Raw genomic sequence first — 16,215 nt, 5'->3', positions numbered from 1 at the left:
GCTTCTGTGAGCTCACATGAAAAGTTTCCAAATGTCTCCTGCAGTAGGGAAGAGGAAAATCTCCTTTTTCTCTGGAGGAGTTATTCATCTGCTTCTTTACATTTTATCCTTGTGTTCAGGCTTAAAAGCCTGCATACCACAGCTGCATCTGAAGCAATTCTCTGCTGTACAAAGAGAACACCTCACTGTATAGCTGAGCAGGGGGAGATTTCTAAATGGCTCATTTTCCTTATTATTTAAGGAATCCATGTTAGAGACAGGTAAGATGCAAACCAGTTAGTGAAAACGACAGAATTGCACAATAAAGCAAAAAATGAGCTGAATAACCAAATGTGCTAAACGCAAAATACAAAATTCATTAACAGAATGCATTTCAGGTACATGATGAAGCAGAATGAAGTAAGAGGGGAGCAGTCCTCTCCCCGCCCAGCCTGTCCTCTCTCAGTTTCAGCTCCCCAGTTGCTTTCTGCCTCGCACTCCTGAAGCCAACCTGCACAGTCCCTCCTCTGCTCAGCAGCTTTTCTTGAGCTGCTGGGACTTCTGTTCTGCCAGTCTTGCCATATTCTGGAACATTAGCCTCCCTAACATTTTATCTGCCTAAGATGACTGCATACTCCATCTCCCAAACTTGCAAAAACACATAGAAGAGGCAAGTCTGGAAATCATATATTACCACACAAGAGCTGGGAAAAAGAAAAACTAAACTGAAGCAGTGTGATGATGTGAAAAATAACATCTCTATATGCCATAAATCTTTGTTTTAGACAAAACTTGTTTGGCTGCAGTTTCCCTCCAGTCCCTGCATGCCACTGACATCATACATATATATATATACATACATACGTGTGTGTGTGTGTGTATATAAGAAAAGCCTGAAGAAATTTCAGAAACATTTCTAAATTAGGTATAACTTAGATAGTCCATCTGCTTCCTACTGACACAAACATTAGATGAGGAGCAAGTGCAGATCACAGGCATCCCGCAAGGTGTTCAGGGGAAAGGCGCGGTTGGCCTGAGGGCTGCTTCATGTTATATGGAAAAAGAGAAACGCATTTTAGCGCCACATCCTGTAACACAAAAAGATCTCAGAATAGCATAAAGGCCTGAGATCTGGGAAATGTTGAAAACCAGGATGGGATCCCCAATTAGTTCAGTACACCATCAAAAATATCAGAATATGCCCACTGCAGGCAGCAAAAGCGTACTAGACCTGAAATGTGCACCAGAAACATGAGAGAAAAAAACACACAGTGGTAAAAGGTAAATAAGATCTTATTTCTGGTTTGCAGCATTGAGAGGGAGCTGGAATAAGTGCCGGCTCTAGGAAGGCCAGTTATGGTAGAGACAAAGTGAGAGCAGTATCTGGATAGCAACACTACATTTTTGCCTTTGAGGAAACAAATGCCATCCGATTTTCCAGAAGAAGCATCTTAAAATGAAATATGGTCTCTTCTGTAGAGTTTAAAGTTATTCTTTGTTGTTCTTTCTTAATATGAAATAGGATTTTGCTAGAAACTACATTTTGTTCTTTGAGTGTGGGAAACCACAACATGAAGGAAGTATGCCCTAAGAGCAAACAAGAAATCACTTCGGGAGAAACACTTTTTTCCTGCCTCAGAAGTGAAATGAGAGGTTATAACATTTAAGTTGTGCAGGTATATTTATTTTTCAACTGTATTATCATCATCCTCGAGGCTGGGTTCATTGCAATTCAGACATTTACTTCAAATACCTGAGTTACAAATCCAGTTACTTTATGAAGAAAAAAAGAGGAAAGGCACCTGCAGCAAATGCTTTGGATTGGAGAAAGAAACTATCCTCTGATCTTTCCAGTTACGGTATTTCAGTAAGATAAGTCAGCAGCATGTTACTGATATTCTTCTAGTGCATTCTATCCTATATCTCTGTATAAGGCTCCCTGATCTTATTTGTAAAAAAGATGTTCCAAAGCTCAGTAAAGCCAATGGGAATCACTCAGTGATTTCACCTGTCATATAGTACAAATGCAAGTCTTGTACCACACCTTCTAGAAAAAAAGAGTGGCTGAAAAGCCAACTATTCATCTGGGTAGCTTCATGGAAAGTATTAAAAGGTCTAAGGTTTTACAAACTACCTAAAAGTTCTGAATTTCCACTAAACTTAATGGAAATCAAATGAGAATAGGCTTTTTAATCCCTCTAATGATCATGACCAAAATGCCCAGCTCGTCAATCTTCTCTCATCGTTTTTGCCCTCCCATTTTTCTGTATATTTCCATCTACTTGCTGCCTCAGTCACACAACAGAGCCAAGAAAAATAATTTATTAACAATTTGCACTTGATTTTCTACCTCTTCAGTGAAGACCCCTAGAACTCGCCTAGATATACATTTAATGTAAGTTACTGAGGTCTGAAGAAACTGTTAAGTTAATTCAGCAACAGAAGAGAAAAATTGAGACAAAAGAGCTATCAATTGATAACAGCAGTAGGGAAAAGCTGCTTATTATTTATCCATAATCATCTAAAAAATACTCAAGTTTTTCTCAACTTCACTTCCTCCTAGCCTACCTCAGTAGAAACTAGAAACAGCATTAAGACAGCTAGAACTAACAGCAGCACTTTTTAAATTTAAGATTTTGATATAATCCAGGTGGTTACCACAAATATATGAATATTATAGATCAGCTAGAATTTTGGAAGCACGAAGAGAAAATGATGCCAGAATGAAGTGAGTGGGTGCTAGGAGAGAGGACTGCCAGCAGCCTGAATGAGGAGCCCCATGTCCCTCCCAGTTCCTTTGACAGGGGCTGCCATTGCAGGACTGATCTAGAGACATGCATGGCAGCTGAGTGGAAAGCAATAGTGCTTGAACTACAGCGATGTGTTACCTTTCCGAAGTATTCTGACTTTAATTAGTCAAGTCGGACATACTATTCCAAAACCAGGATTCTGCATAGCAGAACCAAACACCTGTGTAGTCTGCCACATCCAGCAGAGCAGGTTCTTGAACCACAAGTCCAGATGCTCAGATCTTGCCTTGCCACAAGATCTTTGACAAGCCACCTCAGCTGCCTGTGCTCCATTCCTGCTGCAATCATTTTCTGTTTTTGTGGTTTATAAGCTCTTTTGACAAGGAAACCCCTTCCTGTTTCTCCATGCAGTAATTAGTGCAAGAGAGTCCTAATCTCAGAGGACTTGCATGCTACATAGTAATAAACATGACATCAAGGATAACATACATCACATTCAAGTTTTCAGTGCCATAACTTGTTTATTTCTATAACAACCAGAATAATCTGGCAAGCTCTTCCAACCTGCACAGGCAGGTTCCAGTTAATAGAACCCTGTGCAGGTGGAAGGGCTGTCAGTGTCCATCTGATTGCAGAAAGAACAATGGAAAAACTGGCCAGGAACTGAAAACACAACAGTAAGAAGTTGAAACATGGAATACACACCGGATTCCAATATTTCACCATGCATGCTTTTAATAGCCAGTTCAGAACTAGAAGAATAAGTGATATTCAAAGTTTAAATGAGATAGAATCTTTCTGAAAGAAGGATGAATATTACACACCTGATAAGTTTACTGAGCCTTTTGGTACGGAATTTGATGAACACTGAAGCTGGGACAGGTGATGACAGCCTCTGAATTAAGTGTCAAATGCTAAATGCTATTTATCTCTTTAATCAACAGTCACAGTTAATCCAGCTCCTTAGTTTATAAACCAGAAATGCATTTGAATGAGAACATTTGTACTATAGCATTCAAAGGCAGTTTCAAGATTTTTTTTCCACATTTGTTGGTGAATATAAACAGAGTATTTATCATGTTTGTTTTTTTAAAACCCTTGGATAACTTCAGTGCTTGTTCCATTCTTTATATTTTAGCCTAGAAAATAAGATCACAGATGCAAACTATTAATACATTTTCTTGTGTTCCATTAAAATTGGATAATGGAAGCAGTGAATAATGCTTAAAAACAGCTTCCCCCTATAGTACATTAATAATTCTTGCTGATTTATAGATTCAAAGAAAGCACTCCTCTTTGTTATGACAGGTGTCTTAGCTCTTTGGAGGGAAACAGCTGCAAATATTAGGAAACAGGAAATTCACAGTAATCTTTGTTTCCTCCTCAGTGTATAGGAAACTGTCAGCTCACCATAGGAGAGGTTTTATTTTTCGTGGGGGGTGGAGGGGTAGGTAGATTGTCTTTACTATTTTGGGAGGGAACTTTTAAGAGGAAATCTTGGGGAAAATGATAGGACAGGAAAAAAATTGTCTTGAGACATACTGTAATGAAATAACTCAGACATGCCCAAAAATAACTACAAAATTCCACCCTGTAACAAGTCATATGAATTATTTAAGATGAGCTATATGTACTGAACCATGCTTGCCAGTGACATGCATCATGTGCAGTTACTGATAACAGCGTAGTCTGACCTGACAACAGCACAAACTGATTTTTGTCCTCATTTCACCCAAGCATTGAGGATTGCACAAGTGACAAGGCAGAGATTCAGGCTAATGACAGATACTTTCTGCCAAAAAAATTATCAGTCTTGTGTTTTTCCAAAGGAGAACTGGGATGAAATGTTAGGCTGAAATACTACTGCCATATATATACTGTAAAACTTTAGCTTCATTGACTTTATAGACTTCAGTCACCATTTTTCAATCTTTTCGCTCATCCTTAGTAGCAACTCCAAGCAAGTAAGAAAGTTCAGGCTAGTTGCTCTAGTACTTCAGGAAAAACACATTGCTAAAATGTCACAAACAACTCATAACGCACTCCGTCCTTAGAGATGCCGCTTTTGAGTTCCACATTTACAGTGAGTTACTTCAGTAATACTGGAGAACAAATCAACACATCAGCCTTACCCACACTCCCAAAAGCTTTGGATGGCAAAGACAAGGGGTGGGTGGGAGATTGTATCATGCTTTTTCTTGCCACTCAGACACATCTTAAGATCTTAACAGTCCTCCTCCTCTTTTAGCTCACAGCCTCTTCTGACTCATGCTTCCTGCTGTCTTTCCTCTGTATTAACTTCCTTTGATCTTGGCAGGTTCTGCAATCATAAAGTCTGCATAATAGCAAAAACCCATCACTTTGCGCTTCTCTTGATCTATGCTTAATCCTACTGCTGGTAGGATAGCTTTTTGTTCCTTCTTTCTAGGGGAATAACATTACTCCATCATCTTCATTGTCCTCAGGGGAAGTTGCAGAAAACTGCTATCCACAGAAGGCATCAGTTCCACTGTTTTGTCAGATGAACACCAATTCCCTGACAACTCTTAGGGCTACAGATGCCATTTTACTTACAGACTTGAAGACTCCAGCCTCCAGGTAATTAGCATAAGCCCATAACAAAACACATCAGTCATAAGACCACAGCCTAATCATACAGTGAAACTGGAATCCAGGCTTCCTTTAGCAACAGCTTCCCTGATGCTTGGTGACTTGACAAAAAAGCAACATGCATTCTGAATCAATTATGGGCTACTAATGTGCCTGGAAATAAAATTAATAGAACGACTGTTGTGAGTTACAAATCTTTCTGAAATATGGACTGCTACATGTAATTTTTATTATTACAAAAAGATGAAAGTAGACTGTATAATATAGAGTGGCCTGATCAAAAATGGCCTAGTCTTTGGAGGAAGGTGTTGCTTTGCAAAGGCTTCAGGGATCTTTGTCAACATCCAGCCCATATCCCCTTGTTCTTCTTTAAGAAACTTGTGTTTTTATTAGGGAAAAAAAGACTCTTAAAAACATTTAGTTCATTAATATAAAGCATTCTTCTGAAGGATTTTAGTTTTTAGGAAGTGGTTCAGTCCTTCAATATTATCACCACAGATTATATTAAAGTGTAAAAGAAGCAAAGGAGTAACAAAAAGCTCAGCAGGTGGGATATACTTCTTGTAACAAGGCACAGAAAAAATGGTAAAAAGAATGGCTGCTGCAGTAAAATACAGTTGTTAAACAGCCTGCTCAGGCAAAGCTGTTCTGATTTCCTTGGAAAATCTCTAAGATCACTAACAGTGCCAAAAAGGCTGCTGAGAGATCTGTAGGGTCTTATTTGCATTTCACACGTTGGCCAGTTGGCAGTCTGGTAGTAAGGATCATATTAGACCAACAGAAAATCTCTCTGAAAGCTTTTCATGAAGTATGTGCAGGACATTAAAGAACAGCTTTTGTTCACCATTTTTCTTAGCATTATCTGACTGATAAAGTTAACAGTCCTGTTTTCTGGAAGCAAGCATTTATAACCATTTGCATTTATGTAAACTCCTGCTACAGATGAGATGTGCACAGATTTATTGGAAAGAAGTTCAAGATGTAAATTTCATCAATTTTTGAACAACTTTCGATTGTCTTGATAGAATGCTTGTTCTCATTAAAAAGTTTTATTATGCCTGAAGATCTGCCTTATCTTAGGGCAATGGACAACTACTAGAAGATTTTACTTAAATGCAAGTTCCATCACAAGATATGTGATGGAACTTTTAATGACCATACACATGTAGAGCACAGCAAGTAGTAGATACTACTCTAAGCTACTATTGGTACTAAGAAAATGAAATAAAGCATTGTCACAATCATAGAACAGCTTGAGTTGGAAGGGACCTTAAAGACCACCCAGTTCCAAATTTGGAGGGTTTGAAATAACACCAACTTTAATCATATCACACAGTCCTTAGACATTATTTTATTATACAACTAAAACTAATGTTTAAAATTTGCATACAGCATTAAACTTTGAAATAATTTAACAAAACAGAAGTAAACTCAAACTGTGTCAAACAGCAAAGCAGTCTTCAACAGCCTGAAACAGGGATGTTTTTCTTTGGACCTGAGAAGCAACTGAACATTCCTATCTATGCACTGAGTTGGTCTATCTTGATATACAACCTGTCTTTATTTCAGAGACTCACTACTAAATTCCAATTTTTTTTTCTTTTGAAAGAGTCCAAGACACAGCTAAAATAGGTCTTGCTGGTAGAACTCTCAGGATTGTCAGCCACTCCCAGATTGGGTTGGGGTGCAAAAGAGCTATTAGTGGTCCTTTCCAGAAAGGAAAAGATGAAATTGTAATACAAGATCTAAATTACCATGTAAATCATATTGTGCTACAGATACTATACATAAAAGAGGTACTAGAAACTTACTAGTAGCATATGGAAGAATTCTACTTCTATCACTGCGGGAAGAAAGGAATATCTTGCTGTTGGTCTGCAGCAGCTGCATATTATGAGTTAACTCTACGGGCTAACTTCCATCAAAGTGAATGGGTGTACAGTCCTGCTTACTCCATCATGCAAAGATGAAGTTTGACTAGCCTACACAAGGAAGCAGAAGTGGTTCTCATGGGGCCTTTTAACTTATAGACCCTCAAGCCATATGCCCTCATTACTGAGTTACTACATTCACATTGCCAATACTTGGTTTGTGGTGGTGAACATGTAAAGTTGAAAGAATCTTCATTTACTTTACAGTTTAAGAGATACAAAGCCTAGGAGGAATTTTAGATCTCCCACAGTTTCTGCAACCTGATCAACAAGTCTATTTTTCTTTTCATTGGGTACCAAAATGTGGTAGCTATACTAATTTCTCCTCCAAATAAATATGTCTGCAAAATCATGTTTTGATTTTGTTCAGGAAAGACAAGACTTGAGAAAACATATCCCTTCAATGTGTTTTCTACAGCTGTAAATTGTTGCTCTGGTATGAAAAATAGACTCCTAAGCATTAGATTTTATGAGGCATTCAGTGTTGACTTAGCTCTCTTCCCCCTGATTTTTCAGGAAACAGAACTGTACTAAGTGAAAACCTGAAGTGATATTCTGAGGAATTCAGAATTAAGATGTCTAAGAGTATTAAAACAGACTATCCTGTGAATTGCAAACCAGGTTCTCATACACTGCAATTCCGTGATACATTTTAATACAGTCTATGGTCAGTAACAGATTTAAAGACATTCATAACATTAAGCATTGGTCCAGTAAAATCACCCAAAGTAGACTGCTGAGCATGAGTTAATGACAGAGGAGTTAAAACTCTTGTTGAATTTGCAGATTAATAATATTTTAATTCAGTTCTATTAAAAAGATGAAAATGTTAGTATTTGCTGCATGTAGGCTTACCTGTTTACCTGCACGTATCTGTACCTATGTTATCATATTTGATGTCCAATACTCACTGATAACATGTAATCACTCAAAGCTTACACTGGCAACTCCTTTACAGGGTTGCTAGTCATGGATGACATCTTCCTTTGCATACCTCAATCATTTTTCAGTACCCATGATTCCCAACAATGAAGAGCTGGCAGGGGAGAAAAACAAACCTCCCCAAAATCACAACCTTCCCACTGAATGTATGCTGAAACTGATTTTAGAGTAACCGCCCATAGATAGTGAGGGTAGAGAATCACATTCCATTAGTTAAAAAGCTGAACCAGTAAATATTGCACTACTGTAATCCTACCTGCATCTCAGCCAGTCTGGTAACAACCTGTAGGTTGCACAGGAATTGCTAGAGATGCCAGAATTTCTAACTAGTAATCTGCCTCAGTGATTAAACCCAGGTCATATATTACAGTACTATTTAACAGTATTTTAGAGTGTACCTGCTGCTACACACATCAATGTAAACATAATAGTAACAATATCTAAGGTCAGGTAACAGATGATACAGCATCCAGCCTTCGAGTACCATATATTTACCAATTCACGTATCAACAGCCCCTAAGGCTGATATTCCAGTCTATAGAGTTCTTGAGTTTTAATAGCCATTAAGTTTTAAGTGGAGAATCTGCTAGCCTGTACCTGCTAGACAGCACAAGCACTGAACTCACCCAGCATTCCTGCAGGAAGGTCATCACTTCTGCCTGAGAGTGCTCTGGAAGACGCCAGTCTTGGTTCTCTACACACAAATCCCAGGACACACCTTAGCCCACGGCCTCCCAACAGAACTGTTCCTCAGCTGGTTGCCCACAGTGCTTCCCAGATCCTTGCCAGTGACTACCTTCCAGATCCATTCTCTTGTCACTACAGATCTACATTTCTACTACTGAGACATAGCACCTTTTTTTGGATGTATTAAAACGCAGACCATCCAGATGAATCCAGGTTGCCAAGCATTAGGCTGCTTTGTATAACTGGCTTATCTGACGGTTTATCAACACAGAAATATGAACGTTCAATTCCCATTTTAAGGGATACTGATTATTGTCTCATACCTGAACAAGCAGCAATACAACACAGACAAATTACATGAATGAGATTACTATTCTGTGCCTTTAGAAGGCAGTGTCTTGAAAGGTACTGTTGTGACTTAGCTTTAAGCAAAAAACCTTGGGAACTGTTTTTTGCAGAGAAAGATCAAGTGTTTGAAGCTGACCTCACTATTATCATATTAAATTATACATAAATATAATGCCTTTATATAACACCTGGAAATACCATGTGTGGGGAAGAAATCAAGCCTTCAAACAACTTCTACATTGTTTTCCTTTTTGCTCCAGGATTTTAATATGCTGAAGCCACTCAGAAAAAAAATAAGATATTTTTGTTCTATTTCTCCTCCATTTCCCAATCTCTACAGGGAAAAACCCACAAACCTTGAAGACTTGTCTATTTCTGGCATTAATTCTGTATCCAGTGCTGACAAATGCAAGCTTACACTTGACAACTCTGAAGAGGATAGCAAAAGGATAGATAACATGCTGCCTGTGATTATTCATCCTTCTCTTCAAGTCCCCTGCATGGCTTGACTACATCTGTTCTCACTCATCTCCTATGTGATTTTTCAGCCCTTTGGAATAGGCACATCTTTTGCTCTGTGTTTGTAAAACACTCACTGTGCTGGTCTGGGACCCTCAGAAACACTTTGAGTGCACTTCAATAATTCTGTACCCTGCCGCTTCTTTACCTGCTATCGCAGCATGGAGAAAGCATCGGTCTGCAGTGCCTAAGCACAGGACTGCCACGATCCAACACCTGGCAAGACCAAGATCAGGAGGGAGCCGCAGAGCATTTTGGAACACGGCATAACCTGAAGTGCTGGGTGTGCAGAAATCCAGTGCCGAACCCCTAACAGCTCTGAGCTTGTGAGATACTAGAAGAGAGCTGATCGTTCAACTTTTCATTTTGCCTCTGAGTGTATTCATTTATTGCTTCAGAGTTTAAGCCAGTCTGCAGCCATTAGATAGTAGGAGTGGATTTACTGCAGGCATTCTGCACAATAGGATTTGTCCTCTGGGATCAAGCCTAATGTTTATTCCCACTTTTTCCATTTCCACCTTCTTACTAGACAGCTTTTCTTGTTTGGGGGGTTTTGGAGTTTTTGCTAATGAGCACCCACAGCAGGAATACAGGCTGGGTGGAAGACTGTGCACACACTTCAGGAAACTTGTCAGCCATCAGAATCAAGCACCTTCTTTATTCGGACACTCCCTAGATCTGCCTGAGCAGTTTGTTGTACTTGAACTGTGACACAGCAGTATGTCTGCTCTTTCATTGCATTGTTTAGAATTCTCACAGAGAAAAAAGTTTTGTTTCTTATTTCCACTCCTTTCTCCTGAGCATAGTAAGGAAGTCAAAGTGGCTCTAGTGCAGGATAGCATTCATTCCTTTTGGTGCTGTATATGTGAATAGTTACCTGCTTCATAGTCTTAAGCACTACAAATTTTAAAGATTAAGTTCTATTTATAGAAGTAATTAAAATATCAAATCAAAAAAAGATTTGTAGTTGGAAACATTCTAGGTAGGTTTTTTTTTTCTTTTTCTCTTTAGGCCTGTGTTCAAGCTAATGAATAGCTGCGAAGGAGAGCTTCCCATTACCCTTCCCTGATTTTTAATATTCTCCAGTAGGCAGGAATATCTACAACAGGCTGGTCTAACCTGCTTCATTTGCCCACAATAGCAACAGAGGAATGACCTGATCACGTTGCTTTCCCTAGCCAACTGGAAGAAATACTTAAGGAGAGGGACATACTCCAGGAGTAAGGCTCGCTCTGTTCATAACATCTCTCAGGAAGCTCCTTTCACCTGCAAATATTCTTTTCTTATCATCGTATCAAGTTAATCATTGTCAATACCATGTAAAATTATTGTACTTTATTAAAAAAAAAATAAATGCTGGAAGCTTCCACCAAGTATTATCAGGAAAGAAAAAAGACTGAATGGCACCCACCTTAGTCTTTGCCCAACTGACCTTGAAAGAGGATCCAAAATTACAAAACTAGCACCACAAATGCAGTTAACCCAAGACTGATTTAACTTCAAATTAGCCACTGCCCAGAGTCTAGTTCCAAAAAGTTTTTTTGAAAAACAAAACTTGAATAGTTTTGCATTTGCTAGCAATGAGTTGTAACGTGAGTGTTAGCAGGCTTTTAGAAGTGTTTCTTGGAGATAAAATTTGAATAATCTATGTGGCTTAATTTAAATAATTTATGCATAAAGCATTGCAGAGTTATAATTGTAATTATAATGTTCAGCTCAGCAGCAATGAGGTGCATTTGAAGTCTGATACTGATTGTACTGTATATCTTATGTTCCAAATTTCATTTTGTTTTGAACAAATCCTTTTGAGCATAGGGAGATGGCTCTGAGCTTCACAAAAGTTCCCAAGTGAAGTTTTAAAGAGTTTTTCCTACACATTTCTATTATTATTATTGAAAGTTTGAAATCCAGTCTTCCGTGCTTCTGTGCATTAGTGATAAGTAAAGGTGGCTGTAAAGTGCCCCTGGTCGGAGAAGGACTTTTGTACTCTTCTTGTGAAGGAGCAGCTGCTCCTATCAATAATTTCCTGAAGCAATAGGCCTGGAGAGTAAACAATATTTTATACAGATGACAGTGGAACAGAGAACATTATTTCTGAAATTTCAGCACTTCACTGTGGAGAACGGATTAACCCTGTGCGAGGAATTCAAATGATACTTGATTGAATTAAAGGGTTAAATATTTTAAAGAGAAAGAAGTTTTCTGCAACAAAATGGTGTCAGCTTAGGAACCTGGCTCACACAGAGAGAACACTCATTTGGAGCGCTTCAGAAACTGCATGTTGAAGCCTGAGTAGACAGAAGGTTTATTCCCACCCTTCATATTAATACTGTTATTTTTGAACTTGTTGGAGAACGTGCCTATAAACAGATGCTAAGGGTAACAAGCAAATATCTAACACAACAACTTGGGATACCGGGCAAGTACGAGGGGAATGGACAACAGACACTTGTGTTCTTCCTAATTAACTTCTACTGCCAGCAGTGGAGATTGAAAGAACATTGTTCTAACCTAGTAGGGCGTACATTCTCATGCTGTTTTCACTAAGAAAAGAAGGGTAAATAGTTTGATTCCAAGCACTAACAACCTGATTATGTTTGAGTCCATTAAGTCCCCTGAGCAATGGTTCCAGAGGCCAAGTTGGAGATGAGAGCACACGTATGAATTCCACTGCTTGTAAGCAAGTTTCATAAGCAGCACACATTTAGATAAGCTTCAGGCAAGGACAATGACCTCCAAAAGTTGAACAAACAATTATCAGATTTCCATGTGCGAATGGGGAATGTGCTCCTCAATGTCAGAAGGAGGTAAGAGTTTACATCTGCATCTCTTTTCACAGAGAACATACTGCTCCATACCATATTCTGCTGTTTGAAAAGTAGCCCTGGAAGATAATGACATGAATTGTTGGTGCACTCTCTCTGCAAGGACTGTATTTTGCTCTTTCCATCTTTGTCCAGTATTATCTGAAGTGGTGGACAATTCCACTCACTGTTTGCCTACCCACATTTATAAGTGCAACATAAGGTCAGAAAACTCTACAAAGTACAGATTAATGAACAGTCTAAGATTTCCTACCACAAGAAGATTCCATATGAAAAAGGTAAGCTAACGCTAAGCTTATGAGGAAGAAAGGCAGCCACATTTATCTCCACCACCTCCTAACAAACTTACTTCAACATGTTAGGACTAGTTAACCCAGATGGCTCCACAAGCTTAATATTTCAGGTAAAGCAATTAAAGATTCACATATCTTTCAAGGCAGGAAGAGTACAAGTTCCTTCTGCGTTACTACAGTAATATGCAGAAAGCATGCATTAATAAAGGAGCTGTTAGCATTGCAGCTAACTCTTACAATTGGCTTCTAATCAGAAAATGAAAAAAAAGGATTCTTTAACAATTACTCAACACATTTTGTTTTTAAGAAGGAGGATGTCCCAGTTATTCCATTAAGTAAGTTTGAACAACATTAAGTAAATATGAATCTAAGCTTATAAGGAACTTTCTACTTCTCCTTTAATTTGACTGGCAGCATTTTTCTGGGATGCTGCAGGAAAGATATTCAGGTGTTCAGCACCAAAACCAGAATAACTAACAATTTGTGAAGCCTTTTAAGTGTCAGCAAACGCCCCCCCCCCCCACCCCCCAAAACCGATATCAAGTCAAAAGTGTGAAACAAAGCTGAGATCAAATGATGCTATGAGATGATAAACAGCAATTGCTCTTTTCGCATGTTTTGTTTCTATCCTAAATGATCACTCTTTTTACTGAATAGCATACTTCCCAATAGCCATTCTAACATACACAACTTGACAATCATCAAGGAAATAAATGAATCTGTCTTCCCAGAACATCTGTTTGCCACCTCCATTTCCTAGTCAAAGCTGCTTGAGCTGCAGAACCAGTGCAGAAGAGCAGTCTACTACAGCACCAGGCTGAGAAGAAATTCAAAGTGCTATGGGAAATGTGGTGCTACCACTACAAACACTGAAGACATCACAGTGGGATTACAATATAGTCATAAGCAATGGAAATTAAGTTTATATGGTCTTTGTTCCCCAAAGCCCTGAATGTTTAAAAGTGGTATTACACAAAAAGGCTGCACAATTCCAAATTGCACAACCTGATTTTTTATTTTTTATTTTTATTATTATTATAAACATAGAAAAACTAGAAAAAGTCTTGCAAGGGTTTCTAATACTAAAGCCACACAAATTGATTTACTGACTCTGACAAAAAGCAACCTTCCAAGGTTCAAGCAAGCCTAACCTCCAGCTCAGGACTCCTGAGCACAAACCACTGCAATGAATCCCTCTCTGCTACCCCAATGCCATCTGAAGCAGATTTTGTTCAGAGGCAACAAAGATAGGCTCACTGGACCCTTGATAAGTTACACCAGGGCTTTTTCTTGTGTTTGTGCCTCATTACAAGTAACAAAAGCTTTGAAAAACCTACTTAGTTACTGGGGTTAGAAATAGTTGGATGGAGACAGAGGGCAGGCTCAAGATAGCTGTCTTAGTACTGAAGACTTGCTACTCAGCAAGACCCCCTGAAGGGCATGCTGACATGGATTAATTGAATATTTCAGATGCTCAACTCTAGCACCCCACTAAGAAGCCAGGTCATCCTGACTTAATCCAGATTTCAAACATCCTGAGTCACCTATAGAGCCCACTATTTTTCTCCACTGATTAGATAGAAAGTATAGGACAAATGGGCTCTGTAATTCAGCACATCAACCAAGTCCTACCTTTCCTGGTCTACTGAAAAGTATGCCACTGCAGCTATATTTATTAGGGGCTTAGGAATATTATATGTATCTGAGGTCTAACACTACAACATTGTCCCTCCTGTGCATATGTGGTACCAGTGAATGAAGGACAGCAGAACTACTTACAGTAGGCCAAAACAGTGATCAGTGAATCTTCTGCAAGAATTTGAAGTGTTGAGTGTAATGACTGCAGCACTGTGCAAACTCATAGCAAATCCTACTTACATGTGTCAGTATCAGAATATCTTGAACCCTCAGCTGAAACAATATCGGTTTAAGAACCCAATGTCAGTAAACAGCTGACTATACAATCTGGTATCCGTGCTGCAGAAGTTACATGCAGCATGGTTAACAGATGGAACATACTCAAATTACTCTGCACATGAATAAGGAAAATGTGGGACTGCTGCCGAATGGGGCACATGGCAGTGATAACAGATGCAAGGTACCAAGTGCCTTCTTTCTTCACCAAAAGGTCTCCCACACCTCTATGCTTAGAGGTTACATTCGAGGAGATGAACTAACAGCAGTGAATAAGAATCAAGTTATGGATTATTGGAGATGACTTGATCCCTAGAAGCCCACAGGACCCCGTAGACTGCATCCAAAGTGCAGAGAAAGCTGGCTGTCACCATGGGGTTTGTGTCATCTTTTTAAGTGTCTAGAGATTAGGGGAGGTTCCTGATAATTGGAAGAATGCCAATACTATAGCCATTTTCAAAATGAATCAAGGGGATAATCCAGAAAATTACGTAGCATTTGGCCTCACTCTCTGTGAACATCATGGAACAAGTCCTGTTGGAGCATATACGCTGAAGCCAGCACGGCTTTACAGAGGGTGAACTATGCCTGGCTAACCTGATAGCCCTCATTGGATTTGAGAGTTGTAGATTAGAAGATGCCAACTTTAGAAGAATTTCAACATCATTTTCCAAAGTATTTGTATCCAAGCAAGGATTTTACAGTCTGAATGTGTGGGCAGCTAGATGGGCAAATAGGCAATTGGATGGTTGGCTCACAGGACAGCTGTTAACAGGTCATCATCCTATGCAACCAGAGGCCAACAAGAGGTGCATCACAGGGACCCGTGTCAGACATCTTTATGACACTAACATCTTCACTGACTCTGAAGAGGTGACAGTGCTGTGCTGTCAGATTCACACATGACGCCAAAAGGGTAGTACTCCTGCCATGCTTGAGGACAGGGCTGCTATTTAGACAGACCTAGAAAGGCTCGAGGAATGGACAGTGAATTACAAAATTCAGCAAACACTATATCGGTCATGTATCTGGGACGCTGGGAACTGAGGGACTGAAAAACAAAGAGGGCTAAGAACATCCTGAGCTGTATTAACAAGACAACATCCAGTAGATAACTGGAGGAGACGCCCTTTACCCAGTACTTATTATAGCATTAGGCTAACTCTTGGAGGAAGGGAAAACACCGAGTAGTTAATTGGCAAGAATAAAATCAGAAAGTCTTGTTTAAAAAGAAAGTATTTGCTAAATGCAACTTGTTTATCCAAAATTAAAGTAGTGAGGATCCAGATAATGAAACAGACGCTCGCTCCTGGAATTTAATAAATTGAAGTTGATACTGTGCTCTTGATCTCCAAAATAAGCTGCTTTATCAAAACAACCAGTTTGATAATCAAACAAGCAATCTGTTTGAGTTAAA

At 39.1% G+C, this 16,215-nt stretch overlaps 1 protein-coding gene across 4 annotated transcripts in view; it reads right to left on the bottom strand.

The window, feature by feature from the left end:
- The window catches only part of SLC39A10 (solute carrier family 39 member 10), a 191,907-nt gene that overhangs the window by 167,456 nt on the left and 8,236 nt on the right, over positions 1-16,215 (bottom strand). The gene's annotated exons all lie outside the window — the stretch shown is intronic.

This window comes from Anas acuta, chromosome 6, assembly GCF_963932015.1.
Source record: "Anas acuta chromosome 6, bAnaAcu1.1, whole genome shotgun sequence".
NCBI lineage: Eukaryota > Metazoa > Chordata > Aves > Anseriformes > Anatidae > Anas > Anas acuta.
The sequence above is the reverse complement of the archived record's forward strand: the minus strand, read 5'-3'. Positions and strand labels throughout refer to the sequence as shown.